The sequence below is a fragment of the Leuciscus leuciscus genome, assembly GCF_965113295.1.
Source record: "Leuciscus leuciscus genome assembly, chromosome: 16".
Classification (NCBI taxonomy): Eukaryota; Metazoa; Chordata; class Actinopteri; order Cypriniformes; family Leuciscidae; genus Leuciscus; species Leuciscus leuciscus.
The window spans coordinates 34528396-34552857 of record NC_138740.1 but is presented as its reverse complement, the minus strand read 5'-3'; the positions used below and the strand labels follow the sequence as shown (position 1 = coordinate 34552857).

Below are 24462 nucleotides of genomic sequence, written 5' to 3'. Positions count from 1 at the left end.
GCCTGCAGGTTTCGGGACCTGAGGCCGCCCTGGCGATTTATGTAGGACACCACTGACATGTTGTCCGAACGGACCAGGACGTGGTGTCCTCGTATTTGGGGACAAAAACGCGTCAGCGCGTTGTCTACTGCCAGCATTTCGAGGCAGTTTATGTGAAGAAGCTTCTCCCATTCCGACCATTGGCCGAAGAACGGTCTGCCCTCGAGCAGCGCTCCCCATCCCGAGGTGGATGCGTCCGTAGACACCACCTTCACACTCGAGGAAGTCCTCAAGCTTACACCTGATTGGTACCAGTCGTTTGCTTTCCAAGGTTTCAGAGCTGCGATGCATTTCTGATTGACCTTGAGACGAAGCAGACCGGAAGCCCACGCTCGGCGCGGCACCCGCGCTTTCAGCCAGAACTGTAGCGGGCGCATGCGAAGCAAGCCCAGCTGAAGAACTGATGATGCTGAGGCCATGAGACCTAGCATCCTCTGAAATTTCTTGAGCGGGACAGATGCGCCACAGCGGAAAGAGCTCGCTGTGCGCTGAATGTCTAGCACGCGCTGTGGTGACAGTCGCGCTATCATAGACAGCGAGTCCAGTTCTGTGCCCAGAAAAGATATTATCTGTCTGGGGGACAGAGAACTCTTCGCCCAATTGACTCTGAGACCCAGATTCTCGAGGTGATTGAGTAAAATGGTCCTGTGCTCTATGAGCATCGAGTGAGATTGAGCTAGAATCAGCAAATCGTCCAAGTAGTTCAATTCTCGCATGCCCTGTAGCCTGAGGGGTGCGAGCGCTGCGTCCATGCACATCGTAAATGTACGGGGTGCTAGGGACAAGCCGAACGGTAGGACTGTGTACTGATATGCCTGGCCCTCGAAGGCGAATCTCAAATATCGCCTGTGACGTGACGCTATCTGTATTTGAAAATACGCGTCTTTCAGATCTATTGACACAAACCAATCTCCTCGGCGAATCTGCGCGAGGATTTTTCTGGTCGTGAGCATTCTGAACTGTCGCTTTGCAAGCACTCTGTTCAGTTGCCTTAGATCTAGTATGGGTCTGAGACCCCCGTCTTTTTTCGGTACCAGGAAGTATCTGCTGTATAGCCCTCCTTCGCTCTGAGCTAGAGATAACGGCTCTATGGCCCCTTTGCTCAATAGTTTCAAAATTTCGGCTCAAAGTAGGTGTGCTACTTCTGTTTTTACCGTGGTCTCGACGCGTGTCGCATAGCGACGAGGGCGTCGGCGAAACTGTAGCGAATAGCCTCTTTTTATAATGTCTAGCACCCACTTCGAAACCCCGGGTAGCCTCGCCCATGCATCTGCATGAATGGCTAGGGGTTGAATGCGAAGCGCGCACTGGTCGCTCAGCGACAGAGGGGCTTCGGTGTGCTGTAACACAAGCGTCGCGCTTATGACATTCGAGGCAGAGGGCGCGCTGATAACAGCGGGCAGATTGCCCGCGCTCGGCTCCTCTGCGGTGGTTAACCGAGAGGGGGAGGGCTGGGCGAGTCCCGTAGGACTTGTCACGTCTATGTGTGGATGTGGGCGCGGGATAGCGGGCACATTTACCACACCAAGAGCATTGTCCGCCTGAGCAGAGCGAATGCGCGTTGGTTTCGTTTTTACAGAAACCTCGAGACATGCAGGACGTAGTGATTGTGGGCACTCGGCAGTGGGCACATCTGCTACGTTTAATGCGCAATCGAACTGTGTCGATTTTATGTGCGCGAGCCCTGTGTGACGGGCTGTGCTTGTGTGTAGGAATGGGCACTGGGCAGTGGGCATTTTGTCTACACTCATAACACCATCGGCCGTGGCCGGGACACCAGAAAATACACTCTTTATGGGATTTATCTGGGTAGCCGTAAAAACGGCATTTGTGTGCAGGCAAGCGGGCACTGGAACCAGCTTGTTGACTGCAAAATAAACTGGAACAGTCACATTTCTTGGAACTGAACGAGCGATAAGTTTTGGTGGAAGTCCGGCCGCAGCGGGACTTGGACACCGTCGTTTCCCTAGGCGTGCTAGGACGACTTCAGGGCCTCGGGCTTTACCGCAATCCTGGGCCGCGGCCCACGCGGGGTGGGGCGGCAGCCAGATGAGCGAGAGCGCGTTCTCGCGCTTCGGGCCTGTCGGCGCTGCGAAGTGGCGGCGGTGGGCGGAGGCTGAGGCTGTGAGCTGTGAGCTCTGAGCAGACGGTTTCGCACGGCCTGCTGCAGAACTGGAGCGCTTCGGCAGGAAGTACTTCATAGCCTGTGACGCTTTCTGTACCTCGGCGAATCTTTCCGCGAAATCTTTGATGGAAGTTCCGAATCGCTTCTTCGACCGGCGGCAGCGAATGGTAACCTCTGTTTTTAGCATCGTCAACAGCAGAGAATGCTAGCGAAACAGAAGAGCGCATTCTAGCTGAGAAGGGGGCGTTCCAAGACTTGGCGACTTCTTCGTGTAACTCAGGAAGAAAGGGCGCTGGTCTGGACGCAGGCGAAGTGCGCTCCTCAGGAAGAAAATATCCATCCAGCCGGTTGTGAGCAGGGTGTTCAGGCGTAGACCACTCGAGGCCGAGGCTCGCCGCGGCCTGTGCGAGTATGCGCATCAGCTCTGACTCGATGCTAGCTATTTTGCCTGACGATGCGCGGACAGAGGGCGCGAGGTCCACAGAGCTCGCCCAATCCTCACTGCCCGATGCCAGGAGAGAGCAGGAATCATCCTCCCCCAACGCGTCTTTTTCATCAGCATCATCGACGGAAGCGGCGGCAGACGCCGGCCGCTGTCCGTCAGGAAGAGACACTGACGAAGCCGGTGAAGCTGGCGGGCGAACCGGCGAGCTTTGACGGGTGGGGGAAGGTTCCGGGACCCGCTGAGCACGGCGCTTTTTATGGCGCGGCACTACAGCGGGCAGAGGTGCAGTCTCAGTGAAATATGCCAGGCGAGTCCTCAGTGTCGCCATAGGCAGTAGCTCGCAATGATGGCAGCCGCCGTCAGCGAGCGCGAGAGCTGCATGATCCTCACCCAGGCAGGAAACGCAGACAACGTGGCGGTCCCCGTCGCTGAGTGTGGCTCTGCACGAGCCGCAGGAGGCAGCAGGCCACAGCAGGCTATTTTTCAAGTGAATCTAGTCATAATTTTATGGCTTAAGCAAACTTTTACTGGGTTATTTAAAACAAATCTGCACATCACTTTTGGCCACTACTGTAGAGTGGGAGGAGCTAAAACATTTCTAAAAGGTCAGTAACAAAAAGAATACCTTGATGATCAAGCTTTTATCGTTTGATCAACTCATCATTTAACTCCAATATATTATTTGTTTGTTGGAAAGTATGTGTTCTCCTCCTCTCTGCTGCCATCTTTACTCTTAACTAGGTTAGGATCCCTCTCCAGCGCTCTTAAATAATGTAGGAGCTGAGACCTAGTCTTAACACTTAGAAACCTTTATGATTCACACTTATTCTTAAGTTTAGGAATAAGAGTAGAATTATGTCATTTTTAGAATTTTGACACACTAAAGACTAATATTTTACTCTGAGCGGCTTTATACATTCGGCCCCTGATATAGATTTCTCCCCCAAAAAATAGTCTAATAAACACAGTGAATTAATTTAGTTAAACTGTTTCATGAATCACGATTCGACTAGTAGGGGAGAACGGGGTAATGTGAGACATCGGGTAATGTGAGACACCCCCTATATCTAGGCAATGGAACACAATTGTGGTCATATGACCATTATGTTTTCAAGCCCCTTCCATTTCCCCTTGGCCATGAAGGAGAGGACCTCATGGTGCTGTCGTAAGCATGTTTTTTTCACAAAAATATTTTTTTTGCATGTAAAAGTAAATTTTCTTGCTGTCAACTTAATCAACTGTTGTGCCAAAGCAAATTGATTCAGGTAAAAAAACTTATATCATACATGTTGATGAACTACCAACATATAAAACCATGTGATGATGCTAGCTGAAGATAAGCCTGAATTGCTAAGAGAGATCGTTTTTTTCTAAAATGTGGCGGTGGGGTAAAGTGAGACAAATGCTGTGGGGTAAAGTGAGACATGAGGCACAAGTTAAGTTTAGTCTTAAACACATTTTAATGTAATATTACATGACATATGTTTTATTTTTAATGTCATAAACATAGTAGAAAAGCCATCATGCCAAGGCAATACACCAGGAAGAAAACCTGGGGCAAAACACCCCTCGAGGAGATGGAGAATGCAGCCGCTGAGGTCAAGGAAGGAAAGAAGTCTATAAGAGCAGCTGCAAGGGAGAGAAATATTGACAAGTCAAGCCTCCTAAGATTCATAAAGAAAAAAAAAGAAGGGGGAAGTAAAATCAGTAGCCTGGGGTGCAGTAGCTTAGGCAAAGAGGTGGAGCACCTTCTCCGTCTCACCTTGTCTGAATGGAGCGTTTGTCCCCTCCTCGACAAAACCCCCAAGATCCGTTTTAGGACCGAGGTCGCTCCGACAGGAGCTCCGCACTCTCCCTGGGAGCCTGCTAGGGAGTAAAGTCAGCATGGGAATCTCGTCCATCTGCAACCTCACGGACACTGTCCGTTTTGTTTTCGGAGGAGGACCTTCCTCCACCGCTTTTTCTCCAGGGGTGTCTCAAGCCCCTGGAGTCGCTTCGCCGTTTACCCAGACCGACTGTTTGACATGCATACGTTTTACCTTTGGGATCAACCGAGAAGCCCCGGACGGTGAACCGCGATGCGCAGGCTCCCTACATACGGGTCTCGCTCCACTCGGGCCTAGGCTCGAGACAACACGGCCACTCATAGGGCGCATGAGGAACCATCCACCGGGGGCAGGGGCAGGAGGCATCTGGATCGAGGCCGTAACCGGGAAGGGTGCTTTCAAAGCGGGGGGAGGCGCAGGGTAAAGTTTGGATCTTAAGACATGCCAGGGGGGCCCCAACTAATCCAAGCCTCCCGACGCGCCCGCGGCCACCTTTGCGAACATCTGTTTCAGACGGGCCATCTGAGTCTCCCGAGGTCAACACGCAAATCGGGGAGGAGCAAGCTGCTCCATCCCCAGGCGCATCCGAAGCTCCAATCGACCGGGCACCCCGACTTGACGGCCCGAAGGAGAGGGTGCGCTCCTCTGGGCCCCAGGCAACCTGGAGGCGCCTGTTTTCCATTACCTAGTCCGATAAGAGTGTTGTCTCCCTCCTCTACAACACCCCGAGCGTCCGTGGTTGCTCCAGCAGGAGCGCCAGCAGGTGTACGGATCTGACTTTGACCGGAGATGACCCACCCTCCCTGGGGCTGGCCCGGGAGGTCTGCGAGCATGGAGCTCTTCTTCAAATACAAGATATTTTTGGACATTTTTACAAGGAGGAATATCCTCCAGTGTGTCTTTCACCCCTAGCTCACCCAGGACGGTGCACGTTCACCGGTGTGCACGCCCTGGCACCGAGGGACTGGGTGTACAAACCAGACCCTATTTACTGGAAGTCTCGCCCGCACAAAGTGCACTTTCCCTGGGCTGGGTCAGGCTGTTTCCCCACCCGGTCTGACCACCACGGTTCTCTGGTCCATGTTCCTTGTCCGAGCGGAGCATTGTCCCTCCTCCACAAAGACCCAAAGGTCCGTTTTAGGACCGACTTTGCTCCAGACGGAGCTCCAGCGGTGGCGGACAAATACGAATCTGGCTCAGGACGGGCCACCCTCCCTGGGCTGGCCAGGGGAGGTCTGACTGCATTGAGTTTTCCAAATGTATCACAATAATTTGGACATAGTTCTTTTTTTTTTTAGGAGGAATTTCCTCCAGTGTGCCATTCACCCTTAGCACGCCAAGGGCGTTGCACCTTCACTTGGATGCGCACCGGTGGGTCATCAAAATAATTTGCTTAACTGACCAATCTCCATGATTCTGTTACTAGTCCGACATTAGTTCTGGAATGTGTGGTTGTCAAGCTAGCTGTCAAGATTCTTACTGTTACAACATGTGTTGTTATGGAAGTTTCAGAGTGGAAAAAGTAAGTGGATCAGTTTACCCCCAGCTGGTTCACTTTACCCCCTTGATTTCTCTGGTCTGTCTCAAGACCACTTTTTTAAAAACAATCATATTTTCACTGCCCTTCGTCCTGAATACATTCTAATAATTTCCATTGCTAGGAAACATCCTGAATTAATGGGAAATGTGTAAATTTGACTGATATATCATTTTAGCTCGCTTAGAGGGGAACAAATGTAAAAAATGTCTCACTTTACCCCACTCTCCCCTACACAAAATCTGCTCAATTCACTTATTTTTTCATTACTTTTGTGGACTAAATTGTTTGTCAAAATGTAAGATATAACCATATAGCTAATGTAAGAACCTAAATGACTTTATTTCATAAATAGATTATGGCAAGCCGTTTTAGCTTAAATTGTACCCAGTGTTACTCGTCGTAATTGCATTTTTACTAGTAAGAATTCAATTAGAGAGCTCTACAATTCAATTCTTACTAGTAGCAATTACAATTAGAGAGCTCTCCAATTCAATTATTACTAGTAAGAATTACAATTATAGAGCTCTCTAATTCAATTATTACTAGTAAGAATTACAATTACAGAGCTCTCTAATTCAATTCTTACTAGTAACAATTACAATTAGAGAGCTCTACAAATGAATTTTTACAAGTCATATGTCTCCATTGACTTCCATTCATTTTTAATTACGGAGCTCTACAATTGAATTGTTACTAGTAAGAATTACAATTAGAGAGCTCTACAATTGAATTGTTACTAGTAAGAATTACAATTAGAGAGCTCTACAATTGAATTGTTACTAGTAAGAATTACAATTAGAGAGCTCTCTAATTCAATTATTACTAGTAACAATTCCAATTAGAGAGCTCTCTAATTAAATTCTTACTAGTAAGAATACAATTACAGAGCTCGCTAATTTAATTTTTACTAGTAAGAATGTAATTGCAGAGCTCTTTAATTCAATTACAGAGCTCTGCAATTATACATATCTTTAATTCATATTTTTACTAGTAAAAATTAAATTGGCGTGCTCTGTAATTGCATTCTTACTAGTAAGAATTTAATTAGAGAGCTCTCTAATTGTAATTCTTACTAGTAACAATTCAATTGTAGAGCTCTCTAATTGTAATTCTTACTAGTAACAATTCAATTGTAGAGCTCTCTAATTGTAATTCTTACTAGTAACAATTCAATTGTAGAGCTCCGTAATTAAAAATGAATGGAAGTCAATGGAGACATATGACTTGTAAAAATTCATTTGTAGAGCTCTCTAATTGTAATTGTTACTAGTAAGAATTGAATTAGAGAGCTCTGTAATTGTAATTCTTACTAGTAATAATTGAATTGGAGAGCTCTCTAATTGAATTCTTACTAGTAAAAATGCAATTACGACGAGTAACGCTGGGTACAATTTAAGCTAAAACAACTTGCCATATGAGATGACCATGCACTGCTTGAGCGATGACACTGACACAAGTATTTTCACATTGTTGCTTTACTGTTCAGTTCATCTTGTATACAGGTAACACTCAGTGTTTACTGCACATGTGCAACACAACAGAGGAGCAATACGGGTGTCGGAAGAACAGAACATGCAACACTTAGAATACAATGCACAACCAGTTCCCCTTATCAAACAATCAAACTTTAATCAATAGGTTATGGGAGTGAACTTTGCTCACTTAGACACCTTCGGGCAATGATTTTTTCTATGTTTCTGCAGAGTAAATGATTGAGTGAAACTCTTCCCACATGAAGAGCACTGGTGCGGCTTCTCTCCAGTATGAACTCTCTCATGAGCTTTCAGGTTTCCTGACTGAGCGAAACTCTTTCCACAGTGTGAACACTTGTACGGTTTCTCTCCAGTGTGAATTCTCTGGTGTTGTATTAAGTTGCTGGATGAAGTGAAGGTATTTCCACAGTCAAAGCACATATAAGGTCTCACACCAGTATGAAGACGCTCATGCACTTTTAAAGATGAAAGATGTGAAAAACTCTTTCCACATACAGAACAAAAGTGAGGCTTCACAGCAGAATGAACTCTAAGGTGTTCTTTTAAGCCTGATTCAAAAACAAATGTTTTATCACACTGATCACAGCTGAATGATCTCAATCCAGAGTGACGGCGCAGATGTTTATCGAGAGAGCTTTTGTAACTGAAACTCTTTCCACACTGAGAGCATGTGAAAGTTTTTTCTCCAGTGTGAACTCTCATGTGTATATTTAGGTGATCTTTGCGAATGAATCCCTTTCCACACTGAGTGCATGTATGAGGCCTTTCTCCAGTGTGAATCTTCATGTGTTGGTTAAGGTCTGATTTACATACAAAACTCTTTCCACACTCAGAGCAGGTTAAAGATCCTTTGACTCCAGATTTTCCAGCTTGTTTCTGTGTGACATTCTCTTCAGTCTTTGAAACGACTGCATTTCCATCTTCATTTGTGAAATAATGCCCCTTTTGAAACTGATGCTGTTTGTCTTCATTCACTTCCATCAGGTCTAAAATAAACAAATTAAATCCCCATAATTTAATAAAAGGATACATGAGAAACAAAAATAAACATCAAAATCTCAATTTAGCACAAATCCAATTTACTACTGAGTCTACTAGTATCTAATTTTAGATGTTATTTTAATTTGTAAGTTTTCATCTTAACGTTTCTCGTCAGTCATTAAAGAGAATGAAGGAAAACACCAACCTATTTGTTCCTCTGTATCTTCATCTTTTATTCTGCAGGGTTCTTCCTTAATCTCCATCTTTACAATAGTATGTCAGTAGTTTCTCCTGGAGTAATGGAGTAAACTCTCATGAACGGCTGTGGGAGCTTCACTGACTGAAGGAGTGAATTGTGGTCGTTGTTGTTCATTTAGCAGATGATCATCACACTTACAATCACTCTCAATTATCCAGGTGCAAATAGTCATTTAGAAACAATTAAATGATTACTGAATTTACACTTTGAGCTTCATATCAAGGCCAAAGTGTAAATTCAGTAATGACGGATTTTGCCTGTTATGTGGTGATGCACAATTATTGTAATTCATTGCATCTTGAACTGACTGTAGAATTTATGTTACAAAGAAAAAACAAACTTGTGCTAATTGAGTGACTTAAGTAATTAACACCTTTCCTTGAGTAGCCATGTAATCAGTATAAGGTAAACCCACATGTTAAGTCTGAGCCTGTGTGTGGGGATGTGTATCTCATCTTTTCTATCCCTCTCTCTCTCTCTCAGGTGCAGCTCTGCCTTAATTGAACATGTTCCTCGGGGATTGGCGGACGAGAGAAAAGTGTTTTTTGAGATACAGCGTGGATGCTGATGTGGAAGAGAGATGCTGTTGGCGTTTTGAATTGAGAGAGTGTTATAGTGGTTTTCTTATGATTTCCCGGACAGCAACATGGTGTCGTCCCAGATCCGGTCCACATCTGGGCCGTGTGGACTCCACGTGTTGCTGTCTGGGTCTTGATCTGTATATTCATTTAAAGTACCTCATTTTGACTTTGTCCCTCATGACTTTGCTTCATTTTTGTTTTTGGCAAAGCTGAAAGAAAAAAGAAAGAAAAAAGAAAGAAAGAAAAAGAAAGAAACTGTTAAAACATTTTATTTGTTACTTTTACATTTTCAAATCTCTCTATGTGTCTCACATTTTCTATTAATCATTCTTGTACCATCTAACTTGAAAATTAAGTCAAGATTTATATTAAAATAAACAACATCAGTAACACAGAGTCCAGATGGTAAATACAATTACAAACTCCTTAGCAGATATTTGAAGTTTGAATCTCAAAATGATCTATTATGGTGAAAGTGAACAGCTGTGTAACCTATAAGATGTTATTTATAAATCAATACTTAATTATTCCAAATCAAACATGTTTGGGAGCTATATAATAAATGTATACATGTCAACCAAGATAACGAGTGTAATGATAGTGGATGGTTTTATGGAGTAGTGGCAACCCTGCCAAGTATATGTTTGCGCATGTGCAGAGGGTGGGGGTTGTGGTGATTAGCACAGGTGTGTGTGTGTAGGCATGCCATGGTGAAAGAGACTAATACATGTAAAAAGCTACTCTTCAATTGATCTGGAGTCTGTGTAATTGACAAAGGAACATCTCGACTAAAACATGGTGTCAGAAGTGGTTTCAGAAGTGAAAGTTTGTGGATTACATATACACGTGTGACGAGAAAACAGAGGAAATGGAAGGATTACAGCCACCTCTGAAGCTTCAATTGTCCGGTAATGTTGCTGAAAATTGGAGACGATTTAAGCAACGATTTCTTCTATATCTATCTGCGATTGATGGAGATCGTAAGTCTGAGAAAATGAAAGCGTCATTATTTCTTCATGTGGTTGGTGATGAAGCGTTGGAAGTATATAATAATTTCACTTTTGAAGAAGGAGAGAGTTTGAAGTTACAGCCGATAATGGACCAGTTTGAAGCGTTTTGCATACCCAGGAGAAATGTAACTTATGAAAGGCATTGATTTTTCACGTGCATGCAGAAAAGTGGAGAAACAATTGATCAGTATGTTACAGAGCTCAAACATAGGAGTAAAACTTGTGAGTTTGGGGAGTTAACAGATTCGTTGGTCAAAGACAGAATTGTGTGTGGAATACCTGACAATGGATTGAGGGAAAGGTTACTTCGAGAACAGGATTTGGACTTGGAGAAAGCGCTTTCACTTTGTAGAGCGGCAGAGACTGTAAAGACGCAAGCGAAAGAATTGTTAAATGAGACCTGTGCTGTGGATGTTGTAAATAGTATCAGACACCCAGTGTAAGTGCAAAACAAGCAACGCAACAGGAACGAAGCAGGATGGTAATTGATAAGCCTCAAAGAATGTGCGATCGTTGTGGGATGCAACATCCATCGAGACAATGTCCAGCTTATGGGAAAAATTGCAACAATTGTGGTAAAATTAATCATTATGCACGTTGTTGTAAAAGTAAACGAACCTCAAGCCAAGTAAATGCCGTTACTGAGTGTGAATTGGAAGAATTCTTTGTGGATGTAGTAGCAGAAGGTGGAGGTGAACAGAAAGAGTGGACCGTACAACTGCAAATAAACAATAGTATAGTAGCATTTAAGCTTGACACTGGAGCTCAAGTCAATATCATTTCTGAAACTGAATTCAACAAACTAAGGCCTCGACCAAAGTTGCATGCTGCTAAATTGAAAGTAACTGGATACTCTGGAGCGGACATACCAGTGAAAGGAAAATGTGTTGCAAAAATGCGATATAAGGATAAAGTACACAGTCTGTCATTTGTAGTGGTGCCGAAGGATTTTCAAGCGATTTTGGGTTTGTCTGCTTGTGAGAGGCTGCATCTGGTGAAGAGAGTGCTGGTGGTAGAAGAGTCAAAAGAGTCTGAACCTGAGTATGACTCAATTCTAACCGAGTATGGGGATGTGTTTAAAGGCTTAGGCTGTCTGTCAGAGGAGCACACAATTCAAATTGATGAAACTGTACCTCCAGTTATACATCCATGTCGAAAAGTACCGTTTGCACTTCAAAGACAATTAAAAGAAGAGCTGGATAGAATGGAGAGTTTAGGAGTTATACAAAAAATTGATCAGCCCACAGAATGGGTTAGTTCATTGGTGATTGTGGACAAGAAGAATGGAAAACTTCGAGTTTGTCTTGATCCTAGAGATTTGAACAGGGAAATTAAGAGAGAACATTTCAAGCTTCCTACACGTGAAGAGATTATGTCCCAATTTGCAAATGCCAAATATTTTAGCAAATTAGATGCGTCATCAGGATTTTGGCAGTTAAAATTGGATGTTGCCAGCTCAAAACTGTGCACGTTTAATACACCATATGGAAGATATTGTTTCTTAAGGCTTCCTTTTGGAATTGCTTCGGCTCCTGAGGTGTAGCATAAAACAGTGCATATGATTTATGAACACATGGAAGGTGTGGATACATCGATGGATGACATAATTGTTTGGGGAGCTTCGAAAGAAGAACATGATGCAAGGTTAAGAGGGGTTCTGGAAGCAACCAGGCATGCAAATCTTAAGTTGAACAGAGAAAAGTGCCAATTGGGGGTGACTGAGTTAACGTTCTTGGGTGACATCATTAGTAGTGCTGGAGTGCGACCAGATCCCATGAAGATTTCTGCTATTGAACACATGCCAAGACCGAAATGTGTAAAAGATGTTCAGCGATTCATGGGTATGTTGAACTATATGAGTAAATTCATACCTAACCTATCTGAGAAGATAGCTCCATTAAGATGGCTGACTGAGAAAAAGAATGAATGGGATTGGAACCATGAACAGGAGTCTGCATGGCAACAGTTGAAAGTGATACTAACTAAAGAGCCAATCTTGAAATTTTATGACCCCAAACGTTCTATTAAGATTTCAGCTGATGCTTCACAGACAGGATTAGGAGCAGTATTGCTTCAGGATTATGATGGAACCTGGCAACCAGTTGCATATGCCTCACGTTCAATGACTGATGCGGAGTGTAGGTACGCTCAAATTGAAAAAGAGTTGCTCAGTATTACTTTTGCTTGTGAGAGATTTCATCAATTTGTGGCAGGACAGTCCGTGGATGTTGAAACCGACCATAAACCATTGATTGCATTGTTCAAAAAATCTCTTAATGATTGTCCATTGAGAATTCAAAGAATGATGATCAGATTGCAACGTTATGCATTAACAGTGTTTTATACACCAGGCAAATTAATGTTTGTGGCAGACACCTTGTCCAGAGCTGTAGACCCAACTACACCTTCGAGTGGAAAGTTGATTGAAGACATTCAAGCATATGTGAACATGATCGTAGAAGCTTTACCTGTTGCTGATTCCAAAATGAAATTGATCAACAAAGAGACAGAACAAGATCAAACACTCACTCAGGTGAAACATTATGTCATGAATGGTTGGCCAGAAGTGAAGCAAAATTGTGGTGTAGAAGTTCATGAATTTTGGAACTGCACGTCTGAATTGTCAGTTTGTGATGGAATTCTGTATAAAGGAAATAAAGTGGTGATTCCGAAAAATCTGAGACATGAGATGTTGAACAAAATCCATGAAGGCCATTTGGGAATTGAGAAGTGTAAAAAAAGAGCTCGTGAAGTCATGTATTGGCCTGGAATAAATCAGGATATCACAATTGCAGTGTCCAAATGTCAGACATGTGCCAGATATCAATTCAATAATCCCAGAGAGCCACTAAAGTCGCATCCGGTACCTGAAAGGCCGTACCAAAAAGTAGGAGCAGACCTGTTCACATGTCAGGGAAAAAATTACCTCTTGGTTACGGATTATTCTTCATTTTATCCAGAAGTGTGTGCGTTGAACACAACTACGGCAGAAAATGTGATTTCATGCCTGAAATCAGTCTTTGCTCGACACGGAGTACCAACTGAAGTGTTTACAGATAATGGCCCTCAATTTGTTAATGCTAGTTTCCAGAGTTTTACAAAAGACTGGGACTTCAGACATACAACATCGAGTCCATATTTTCCCCAGTCTAATGGACTTGTGGAGAAATCAGTTGGAGTTGTGAAAAGGTTGCTGCAAAAGGCAAGAGATGGTGGAAGTAGTTTCTATATGGGACTGCTTGCTTATCGTAGTACTCCTCTTGAGTGTGGAAATTCTCCGGCATATCTTTTGATGGGACGACGTCTTCGTTCTAATTTACCTATGTCTGAGGATCTTCTCGTGACAGAAGGCAGTGAGAAAGTTAAAGAACTCAAAGAACAACAAAAGGCTAAGCAAAAGATCTATTACGATCAAGGAACTCATCATTTGCCTGAACTTCGTGCTGGCGAGGAGGTCAGATTTAAAGATAAAACTAATACCTGGAATCAGAAAGGCATTGTACTTGAACAAGTTCAACCAAGGTCCTATAATGTTGAAACAACAAGTGGTGTTGTGTTAAGGAGGAATTGTCAACATTTGCTGAAAGATTTATCAGCTGAGTTAGAACAACCTGAAAAGACTGAGATAACTTTGAGAAGATCTGTTCGTGACCGGAAATGCCCTGAAAGGCTTATTGAAACATGCTGAAAGACTGTTGCAAAAGACTGAAATAGTCAAAGAGGTTTAATAGGATATTTCAGATCATCTTTGTATTTTTGTAGTGTTGGGAAGTTTAAATGTTTATCTTTAATGGAAGGTTGCAATTAATGTTTATTAGTAGTAAAAAAAAAAAAAGGGAAGATGTAATGATAGTGGATGGTTTTATGGAGTAGTGGCAACCCTGCCAAGTATATGTTTGCGCATGTGCAGAGGGTGGGGGTTGTGGTGATTAGCACAGGTGTGTGTGTGTAGGCATGCCATGGTGAAAGAGACTAATAAATGTAAAAAGCTACTCTTCAATTGATCTGGAGTCTGTGTAATTGACAAAGGAACATCTCGACTAAAACAACGAGATTATCGTGGTTGTTTTATATCTGGGTTAAAGAGTTTAATATAGTTTCCGCCAGTAGAGGCGCTTGGGCAACCGAAGCAATGACACACATCCGAGTCTTGAAGAAGAAGAGAAGTGAGCGAGGGAAGGGAACATAAACATGAGAAGTGGAACACAGCCGTTCATTCTGCTCTAAATCTGCTGTTTCAGACTGTGAGTACATTCATTTTTATCATGTAATAGGAGAAATCTACATGGCTATTAGAGATTCGGTTAATTTGAGTGTATCCAACCAGCCGGAGTGTTTACCGAATTAGATCTTGAATCCGAAGTTGAGGCACTTTAATTATGTTTGACTAGAAGTGAATCCCTTATGAAAATGAACCATGTTTTTTTTTATTTTTTTTTATTTTATAATAATAAAAAAAAAAAAAGTGGTTTCTAGTTAAACCCATTACCATAGTTTAACCGTTGTATTTGCAGTTAAACCTGATTAAATAAATGGTAAGCAATCTGCCAAAAGCCAATGGTTACTACACTTTACCTATACAAGTCATGGTTAATTTTCGACAATGTTGTAAATATAACAAACCATAAGCGCATCACTGACTAGTTAAATGACAAAGTGTAAAGATTTGTGTTTTGTAATTAATAAATTAAACCTGATGCAAACACAGATTGTAGTAAGATATAACATTTTACATTATTTTTCTAACTGTGCTGCTAAAAATGTAAGCTACAATTTTTAGTGACACAAAAGTTTGCCTTCAACTCGTTTTTGATCTGATAATTGGTTCAAAATAGCAGCGTAATCCTTATAGTAAAACCTCAAATTATGAAATTGTTTCTAAATAGCTATTAGAGCAAAACACTTAAAGCTGGATAATTGAGAGTGATTGTAAGGGCGCTTTCACACTGGCAGTTTAGTGCGGACCGGGGCACGGTTCGCATGAAAAATCGCTAATGTGAACGCTGTCATCGGACCCGGGTGCGCACTAGAGTACTGAACCCGAGACTACCTGGAGGAGGTGGTCTGAGCTCGGTTGCTCCCGAACCGTGGCGCGGTTCGCGTTAATGTGCAAGCAACACGGACTCGGGTGCGTGCTTGTTCAGGAAGTATACTATCCCGCGCATGCGTATCATTGTCGCATCAGTGAAAAATCTTCTGCGAGCAGCAGAAACACGGCGTCCCCTGGATATGTGCTGAATTACACCATGTAATGAACATAAACGTAGTTGTCTCTCACTATGTTGTGCATAATAGCACCAAAAAAAACAGACAAATTACAGCTATGCTCAGTCGAGTTGTATTCGCCATGCGTTTTCCGTGTGCGTTTGCGATGACGTAAGATCACTGCAAACGCACCTGGGTTCGATACAACTAATTGAGTGTGAAACCAGACCAACGCTGCGGGGGGCGCCGGGAACTAGCGCACTCGGGTTCGGACCGCAGCAAACGAACCCAGTGGAAAAACGCCCTTAGTGTGATGATCATCTGCTAAATGAGCAACAACGACCACAATTCACTCCTTCAGTCAGTGAAGCTCCCACAGCCGTTCATGAGAGTTTAAGGGCAATTCCACGCAAAACTGTCACATCCATAACGCCAACACAATGCCATGGTATTTAGTTGGCGTTATGGATGTGACAGTTTTGCGTGGAATTGCCCTTAAATGCTGGGGAATATTCCCATCTTCCCACAGGAGAAGAAGCAGCAAGCAGGAGGAATTACTCCAGGAGAAACTACTGACAATACTATTGTAAAGATGGAGATTAAGGAAGAACCCTGCAGAATAAAAGATGAAGATACAGAGGAACAAATAGGTTGGTGTTTTCCTTCATTCTCTTTAATGACTGATGACGAACATTAAGATGAAAACTGAAAAATAACAATACATCGAAAACTAGTAGTAACTAGTAGACTCAGTAGTAAACAAGATATGTGTTTAATTAAGACTTTTAAGACCTTAACTTTGATTTATTTTTGTTTCTCATTTGTCCCTTTTTAATGTTATTTAATTAACTTGGATCCAATGGAAGTGAATGAAGACAAACACCATCATTTGACAAATGAAGATGGAGAACTGACATATAAAAACGAAGACAAACATCGGTTACAAAAACCTCAGTGTTTCAAAAATGAAGATGGAAACACTGTTGTTTCACAGACTGAAGAGAATTTCACACAAAAACAAGCTGGAAAAGGATCTTTCACCTGCCCTGAGTGTGGAAAGAGTTTCACCTATAAATCATCCCTTAAGACACACATGAGAAATCACACTGGAGAAAAGCCTTATACATGCACTCAGTGTGAAAAGAGTTACATACATAGATCATCTTTTGCTTTACACATGAGAATTCACACTGGAGAAAAACCGTTCACATGCTTTCAGTGTGGAAAGAGTTTCAGTTGCAAAAGCACTTTCAAAAATCATCTGCGCCGTCATTCTAGAGTGAGATCATTCAGCTGTGATCAGTGTGAGAAAACATATGTTGTGGCATCAGACTTAACCAGACACCTTAAAGTTCATGCTGGTGTGAAGCCTCATGTTTGTTCTTTTTGTGGAAACAGTTTTTCTCTACTCCAAACTTTACAAGTGCACCAGCGTATTCATTCTGTTGTGAAACATTATGTGTGCTCTGACTGTGAGAAGAGCTACATTACATTGGCCAGCTTGAAAAAACACCAGAGAATTCACACCGGACAGAAACCGTACCAGTGCTCTTCATTTGGAAAGAGTTTCACCCAAGTATCTACTGTACAGACTCTTGAGAAAAAGCTTTGCCTGAAGTTGTCGAAATGAGCAAATGTTGTCTACAAGCACAAATAAAGGTGAATTATTGTCTTTTATGTTACTAGTATTAAGTGTGTACATATGTTTCCCTTGGTTTTGACTTTTAACATTTTTTTATATATATATATATATATATATATATATATATATATATATAATTTTTTTTTATTTTTTTTTATTTTTTTTATTGTGGTGACGGTCAGTGTTTGAGTGCTGTTTTGTTTATGTTTGTTAACTTTCAATAAAAAGTTAATAAAAAAAAAAAAAAAAAGGTGAATTATTGTATTGCCTTTATTCTCACTCGTTTTTTTAAGCAGATTCTGTGTCTCAGCATCAGGATAAATCAGTGTTTCTATATAAAGTGAACATTTACAATTCCACAGATTTGACTCTTGATGGCTGCATTTGTTGTCAGTCTCAGTCATTTCAAGGTTTAATGGTTGAAGAATCGGCTCTAAATCTGCTGACAACATTAAAATCTAAACAAATCCAAAGAAGCACAAAGTGAAGACAGACACAAATTATTAAGGTGTAATGCACCTCACATAGGTTTTCATTTTATTAAAAATAAATACAATTGTATACAATTACAAATAAACAGAAAAGTGTATGTATCGAGTTTCTGTATTAGCCTATGAGTTCCAGCACCTTCCGTCTAATCGATGGTTTGGAGTCCCGCATTGTACAACCAAAACGATATAAGAATAGCTTTGTCCCTGTAGTGATTAATTATATGAATAGTAATAAGATGAAGTAATTGGTTTATCATAAAATGTAAGGAAATTAGTGCTTTTTATAGTGTTGTCGATTGTATTGTGATATAGCCTATGTATGATAAACGGCCTGAACTTGTTCTCTGAAATCCCATTTACAGGGTATAGAATAAAGGAACCTGAACCTGAAAGTATTTAGAAAAGCAGTAAAGCAGTGTTCAGTTGCTGTGTTACAGTAACTTTATAAAATTGTAGATCAGCGCTGAATCGAGACTCAAACTGTTTTGAATGATTCAGTCCGATTTAGTGAACTGGTTCGATCGGTTCACTAAAAAGAACCGGTTCAAAAGAACAATTCGTTCACGTAGCGACACCACAATTTCAAATAATAATAAGACGTCTTCGAAATCACAGAGTTATGCTTTGTGTGTAATTGCTGTTCGACCGAATAAATCGGCATCAACCAGGTACAGATCTATGTAAGCGTTTGTATAGAATTGTAGATGTTCTGGTCGCTGGAAGATTGGATCGGATCTCAATTTATCTCCATAGTGGTTAAACGTGAGATATAATTCGCCTTGTGTAGACCTAACGGGCGATCTTTGGTGCCATGAATCTATAATTTGTTCCCTGGCCAATCGTTTTGGCTTAGGGCTAAGTGAAGTTTCATAACTTTATATATTTAGGCTATTTAACTTTACCGTTGTAACATTAGACTAGAGCGCTGACTTTGTATGTTTGACTGCATTGTTTGCTTTCTTTCTTATTGTATAGCTTCTTGTACCTATCACTTATACTTTATAATGGCTATTAAGAAAATGAACCAACAGAGACAGGGTTGAGGTTTGTCATTTTTAATTTTATTACAGTAAAGATGATCAGAGTACAAATGCACATATTGCCTGAACCCTATTAATAAGTTTAATATTTTAAAAATTTAAACAAAGAGGCAGGGTTGTGGTTAATAATTCATTTTGTTATAAATAGGCTAACGTTATGCATGCATTGAATATAATCAATAGGCCTAAGCTTGCCTTAAAGGTGCATTGCGCAACTTTTCATGTTAAAAATACCCGTTTTCTAACCCATACATGCTTAAACAATTGCCTGATGGGCTGAATGAGCCCTTCTCTGATCGCTACGATTGTCTCTATAATCCTGTACAGTAAAATAAATAAGAGGGATTCGGGTCGGAATTTGAGACTGGGCGTGACGTCATGCGCGTTCACGGCATTCTCACCTGGCTATGTCTGGCAGGTTTGTGTATTTGCCGTCATTCTCCGTATCAGCGAAGACAACTCGAGCGACAAAACTTTAGTCAACTTTCGACAAAAGTAGAAGATGGATTCAAAGAGACCGGCTTGTAGTTCATTCCAAACCCCAACGCAAACTCCACGTAAGACAAAGAAAAGAAAACTTTTGTCTAGTGCCACAGGCGTCGGAATAAGACGAGAGTCAACATCCGGAAGGCTTTCAACAAATGGAGAGATCTCCGGTCTGCACACACTAGGAAGCGCCCGCGCCCTCAGATCACTTGGACGTGGCTATGTACAAAAGGTAAAAACGATATAAATACTGTTTGTCGTTGGAATCTCCGGTCTGCTCTAGGGCTCAAACGGGATCCTCAGTTGGCTTTTTTCTTGATAAAACGGTAAGATTTAGCCCAGTCTCTAATGTCTGATACAGCAAATCTATGACAACAAATGATGTAATAATCTATGAATATTACCTTGAGACATTTGAGTGTACTTTGTTGACCAACTGTGTATGGTATGATTATTATTTTGAGCTTTTACAAAGTAATAAAGTAATAACTTATATTGTTCATGAACGTGTTTCCATAATACAATCATAAGTGGATACAGCAAACACATAAAACAGTTCAACATGGACATAGATGGAAACAAAAACCGAAGTTTTCTACTACCCCCGTTTTTCCCTCACACATAAGTGTGTAATTTACTCAAATGCCTTTCCTTTCACATATTTAAAATGACTTGCAGATTTATAACTTTATTACCTCTGAAGACATTATGACTGTAAACAAAAGATTTGTGCGGCTGATGCTCCTTTGGTTATGAACAGCTCGTGCTCGTGCAAGCGTGCGTGTGCGTGTGGTCCATGAGCGTGCACACCTCTGGTTGCAGTTTCGCTTGTCGCCAGAGGGGGCATAGTTCTGCAAAAACTCAGAGACTTGCGCAATGCACCTTTAACTACATGTGTGTGGCTAATGTTTAAGATTTCTTTAGTTGAAAACGTACTCGGTTACTATCGTTTAGAGCCCGAATTCGCCATTATAGCAAGTTTAAATCGACTGAAGCGACAAACTTGCCATGTTACTATAGTGCGGCCAGCTACGCAATACTCGTTCCCTTACTCTCAGGGAACCAAGGTTACGATAGTAACCGAGTATGTTCCCTTTCGAGAACGGTCACTTCGTATTTCGTAGCTATATGCAGTGGGGACGCCATGTAAAACGCCGCACTATAAGTAACTGGTTGCCTACTGCAGCTCAGGACTCCTGAGCTCACAGAAACAAGCCAGAACCCAAAGTATATATATTGGAAAAGACCGGACACCATCGGGTCTAATAATATATATAATGTCAGTAAGCTCATACCCAACATAATATACCAATAAGACTGGACACCATCGGGTCTATTAAGTATAAGGGATATCAGAACCGGCCAAAGGCGGGTTTTATAATAATAATGGATAATGAGCTTATGAACAGCGACAGAATATGTAGATAAGACCAGACACCGTCGGGTCTTAATCATACTGAAAGGACCTTTGCCTGCAGGGAAGGTACCTCCATGTTATAGAACCTCATAATGTGGAAAGCGAGGACCAGCCGGCCGTCGCACAAATATCCTGAATAGGAAACCCAGAGGACGAAGCCCATGACGAAGCCATGCCTCTAGTTGAATGGGCTCTAGTACCTATAGGGCAAACCTGACCCACTGAGGTGTACGCCAGAGATATGGCATCCACTATCCATTTGGACAGTCTTTGATTCGTGACAGGAGATCCCCTGGATCAGCCACCAAAGCAGACAAAGAGCTGTTCTGATAGATTCTCAGTGCTCTGACAGGGCAGAGCAAATTAGCCTCCCCATCCTCTGTGGAAGGGGGAAGAGCTAACAATGTGATGACCTGTGCTCTAAAAGGTGTTGAGAGCACTTTGGGTACATAGCCATGTCTGGGTTTGAGGGTGACTTTAGAGTCACCAATTCCAAACTGCAAACAGGAGGGGCTCACAGAGAGTGCCTGCAGATCCCCCACTCGCTTGATAGATGCCAGTGCCAGCAGGAGAGCAGTCTTTAGCAAGAGAGGTTTAAGACCAACCGACTGGAGCGGTTCAAATGGTGGTCTCTTCAGGGCCCCAAGGACCGTGGAGAGGTCCCAATGACGGCACAGACGGAGGTCTGGAGGGGTTCATCCTCCTGGCTCCCTTTAGAAATCGTACCACCAAGTCGTTTCTTCCTAATGATTGGCCAGCCACCGGAGCATGATGAGCTGCAATGGCCGTCACATATACTTTGAACGTGGACGAGGAAAGGCCTGCATCCAACAACTCTTGTAGGAAGGAGAGTACCACTGATACCTCGCATGACCTGGGTTCAAAGTGTTTGTCTGAGCACCAGCTGGAGAACACTGACCACTTCAGAGCATAGAGGCACCTGGTAGACGGGGCCCTAGCCTCAGTGATTGTGTTCAAGACCTTCTCAGGGAGGTCCCTGGGCACCCGTTGAGGGACCACACATGCAGGACCCATAAGTAGGGTCGCGGATGCCATATTGTAGGGCTGTGTATCACCAACAATGTCACAATACGATACGCATCACGATACTAAAGCCACGATATGATGTGTATCACGATATGGATCAATTTGGGTTTAGTAACAGTAATATATGTTTATTGTATAACCAGTGTTATAACAGTTGTGATCACTGAAAAAAACGATTTAGTTTTTGCCATTAAAAAAACAATGAGTTAAATGAAATTAGCTTAAAACGGCTCTTCCTCTACTTTTAAAGTCTCTGCTTCTGATTATTTAACAATTTGGTCTTAAGTGTTGGAATGTGCACCAAACAAAGTCATTTCTTCACATTACGTTGAAATCATTTTAAACAATTACATCTTCAGATTTTTATGCAGAAACAACAATTGATCGACATGCTCAGGGTTAAGAGTGAAACACTGTGCAGAAGAAAGTGACAGCAGAACGTCTCACTTAACTTCATCATACAACCGGGGAATTGCCGTTTCTGTTAAAAACTGACGTGTTGGTAGCCTATTGTGTAGCGTGGCTCACGCTCGTGAAGCAATTGTCTGAAGCCGTTATTCTCGACAACGCTGTATGGTTGTAAATCCTGAAATATGAAGTGCATTAATGCATTTGTAATCTTTTGAGATTGATTTCAATCTTTGAATTAAATGGTAAAAAGTAGCACAAATAAATACAATAGAATAAAGATAGCCTACCAATAAAGAGCACTAGTATTCAGAAATACTAGAAACTGAATAAAGTAATCAAATGTAAAATAACACTGGGTAGTATTTTAGTCTTGACTAAATTAAATACAAAGGCTATTAATCCAGATTCCTTAAAATTAAAGCTATCTTTTGTTGTTTCGACAACACTATTAATGACAGACACATATGATGGTTGCTGTTCCTTTAAGAGCTAGTGCACGAATCCTGATTTCATTATACTGTCCCATCATGCGTTTTATGCTTAAGACATAACCGACTGTGTTAAGAGGATACTCAACAAGACCGAATTTTTTTGACATAATTTTGCGTGTGAGAGGACAATTACTTGAGTCACCCCCTGTCGTTTCACAGAATAGTACAACGGCGAGCGCGTCGAGTATAAACGCCTCGTCTGTTTGGGGAGGTGCGCGCGCAGGCAGCGGAGACTCGCGCTGCGGAGCCAGGCGAACGTATAAACAAGGCTTCAAGCTGTTTGTGAAATTGCGTCTCACATAAAGTTTTAAAATGACTGATCTGATTTTATAGTCTGTGTGGATTAATTTACTCATAGAATCTACATGCTAAAGTGCAGGAATGATTAAAATTATGCCCAATACCCGCAATCCCGCGGCGAAATTCAAGCCCTGAATTGGCTACATAAGCACAACAGTATCGATACGGCAGCTGCTGTATCGATACGCGCATCGTCAGGAGTTCATGACGATGTATCGTTGTATCGATATTCTGAGCACAGCCCTACCATATCGTCCCCTGCGTGAGGAGATCCTTCCTCAGTGGGACAGGCCAGGGGACTCTGTCCGTCATCTGAACCAGCTCTGGAAACCACAGCCTGGATTTCCAGAGAGGGGCCACTAGGAGGACTGGGCATCCACTCTCCCTAACCCGTTTGATGACCTGGGGGATCATTGAAACGGGGGGAAATGCATAAAGGGGCGGCTGGGCCAGAGATGGGCCAACGCGTCCCTGTTCTTCGAGAAGAATACTGTGCAGTGAGTGTTGGTTTTCGAGGCTAAAAGGTCGACTTCGGCATCGCCGAACACACTCCATATCAGACTGACTGTCTGAGGGTTCAGGGACCACTCACCTAGAGGAGTGTTACCCCGTGAAAGCATATCCGCACCCAGATTCCGAATGCCAGGGATATGTGCTGCCCTCAGAGAGCTCAGATTGGCTTGCGCCCAGAAGAGGAGGTCTCGCGCCATGGTGAACAGGTTGCCCGACCTGACACCACCCTGGCGATTTATGTATGCCTCCACTGTCGTGTTGTCCGTACGGACTAAGACGTGGTGTCCTTTGAAGTTTGACAGAAATGCTTTGAGGGCCAAACAAACTGCTTTCATTTCCAGGCAGTTGATATGTAAGCTCTGTTCCATGCTCGACCAGAGGCTGGAGGCAGGCTTGCCCTCGTGCAGCGCTCCTCAACCTAGGTTGGAAGCGTCTGTGAAAACCACTTTCCTCCCGGAAGTCACCCCCATGGTCATGCCCTCGTGGTACCAGTCCTGAGCCTGCCAGGGACTCAAGGTCCATAAACAACCGTGATTCACCATGATGCGCGGGTTGCCTGACTGCCATGCATGGGCTGGCATACGGCGTTTGAGCCAGTGCTGCAGTGGGCGCATGTGCAGTAATCCCATGCTGCCATGAGACCGAGAAGTTTCTGAAACTTCTTTAGGGGTGTGCGCTCGCCTGCCTTGAAGGAGGCTGCCAGCTGCTGTATAGAGAGCGCGCGCTCTTGTGTAAGCCGCGCTCTCATAGTTGTAGAGTCGATAACTGTGCCCAGAAAGATCACACTCCGGCTGGGGTTCAGTTTGCTCTTGGATAAGTTGATTGAGACCCAGGCATTCCAAATGGCTGAGAATCAGAGCTCTGTGTGTCAAAAGTTCAGTTCTCGACTGAGCCAAGACCAGCCAGTCGTCGAGATAATTTAGCACGCGCACTCCCCGATGTCTCAGAGGAGAAAGCCATGCACTTCGTAAATGTACGGGTTGCTAGGGCCAGACCGAGATGTCTCATGAGAGCCCTGTTCAAATGTCTCAAATCTAGTATGGGTCTGATGCCGCCGTCTTTTTTCGGAACTAGAAAATAGCGGCTGAAAACCCCTGAGTGTTTTTGCACGGGGGGGGGG

The 24462-nt window shown here is 42.8% G+C and overlaps 1 protein-coding gene across 1 annotated transcript in view; it reads left to right on the top strand.

The window, feature by feature from the left end:
* Window positions 1–14454: 14454 nt before the first annotated feature.
* The window catches only part of LOC309478177 (uncharacterized protein), a 61567-nt gene continuing 51559 nt past the window's right edge, over window positions 14455–24462 (top strand). The window contains exon 1 of the mRNA XM_082141781.1: window positions 14455–14543. The gene's annotated coding sequence lies outside the window, so the exon portion shown is untranslated. The remainder of the gene's footprint in view (window positions 14544–24462) is intronic.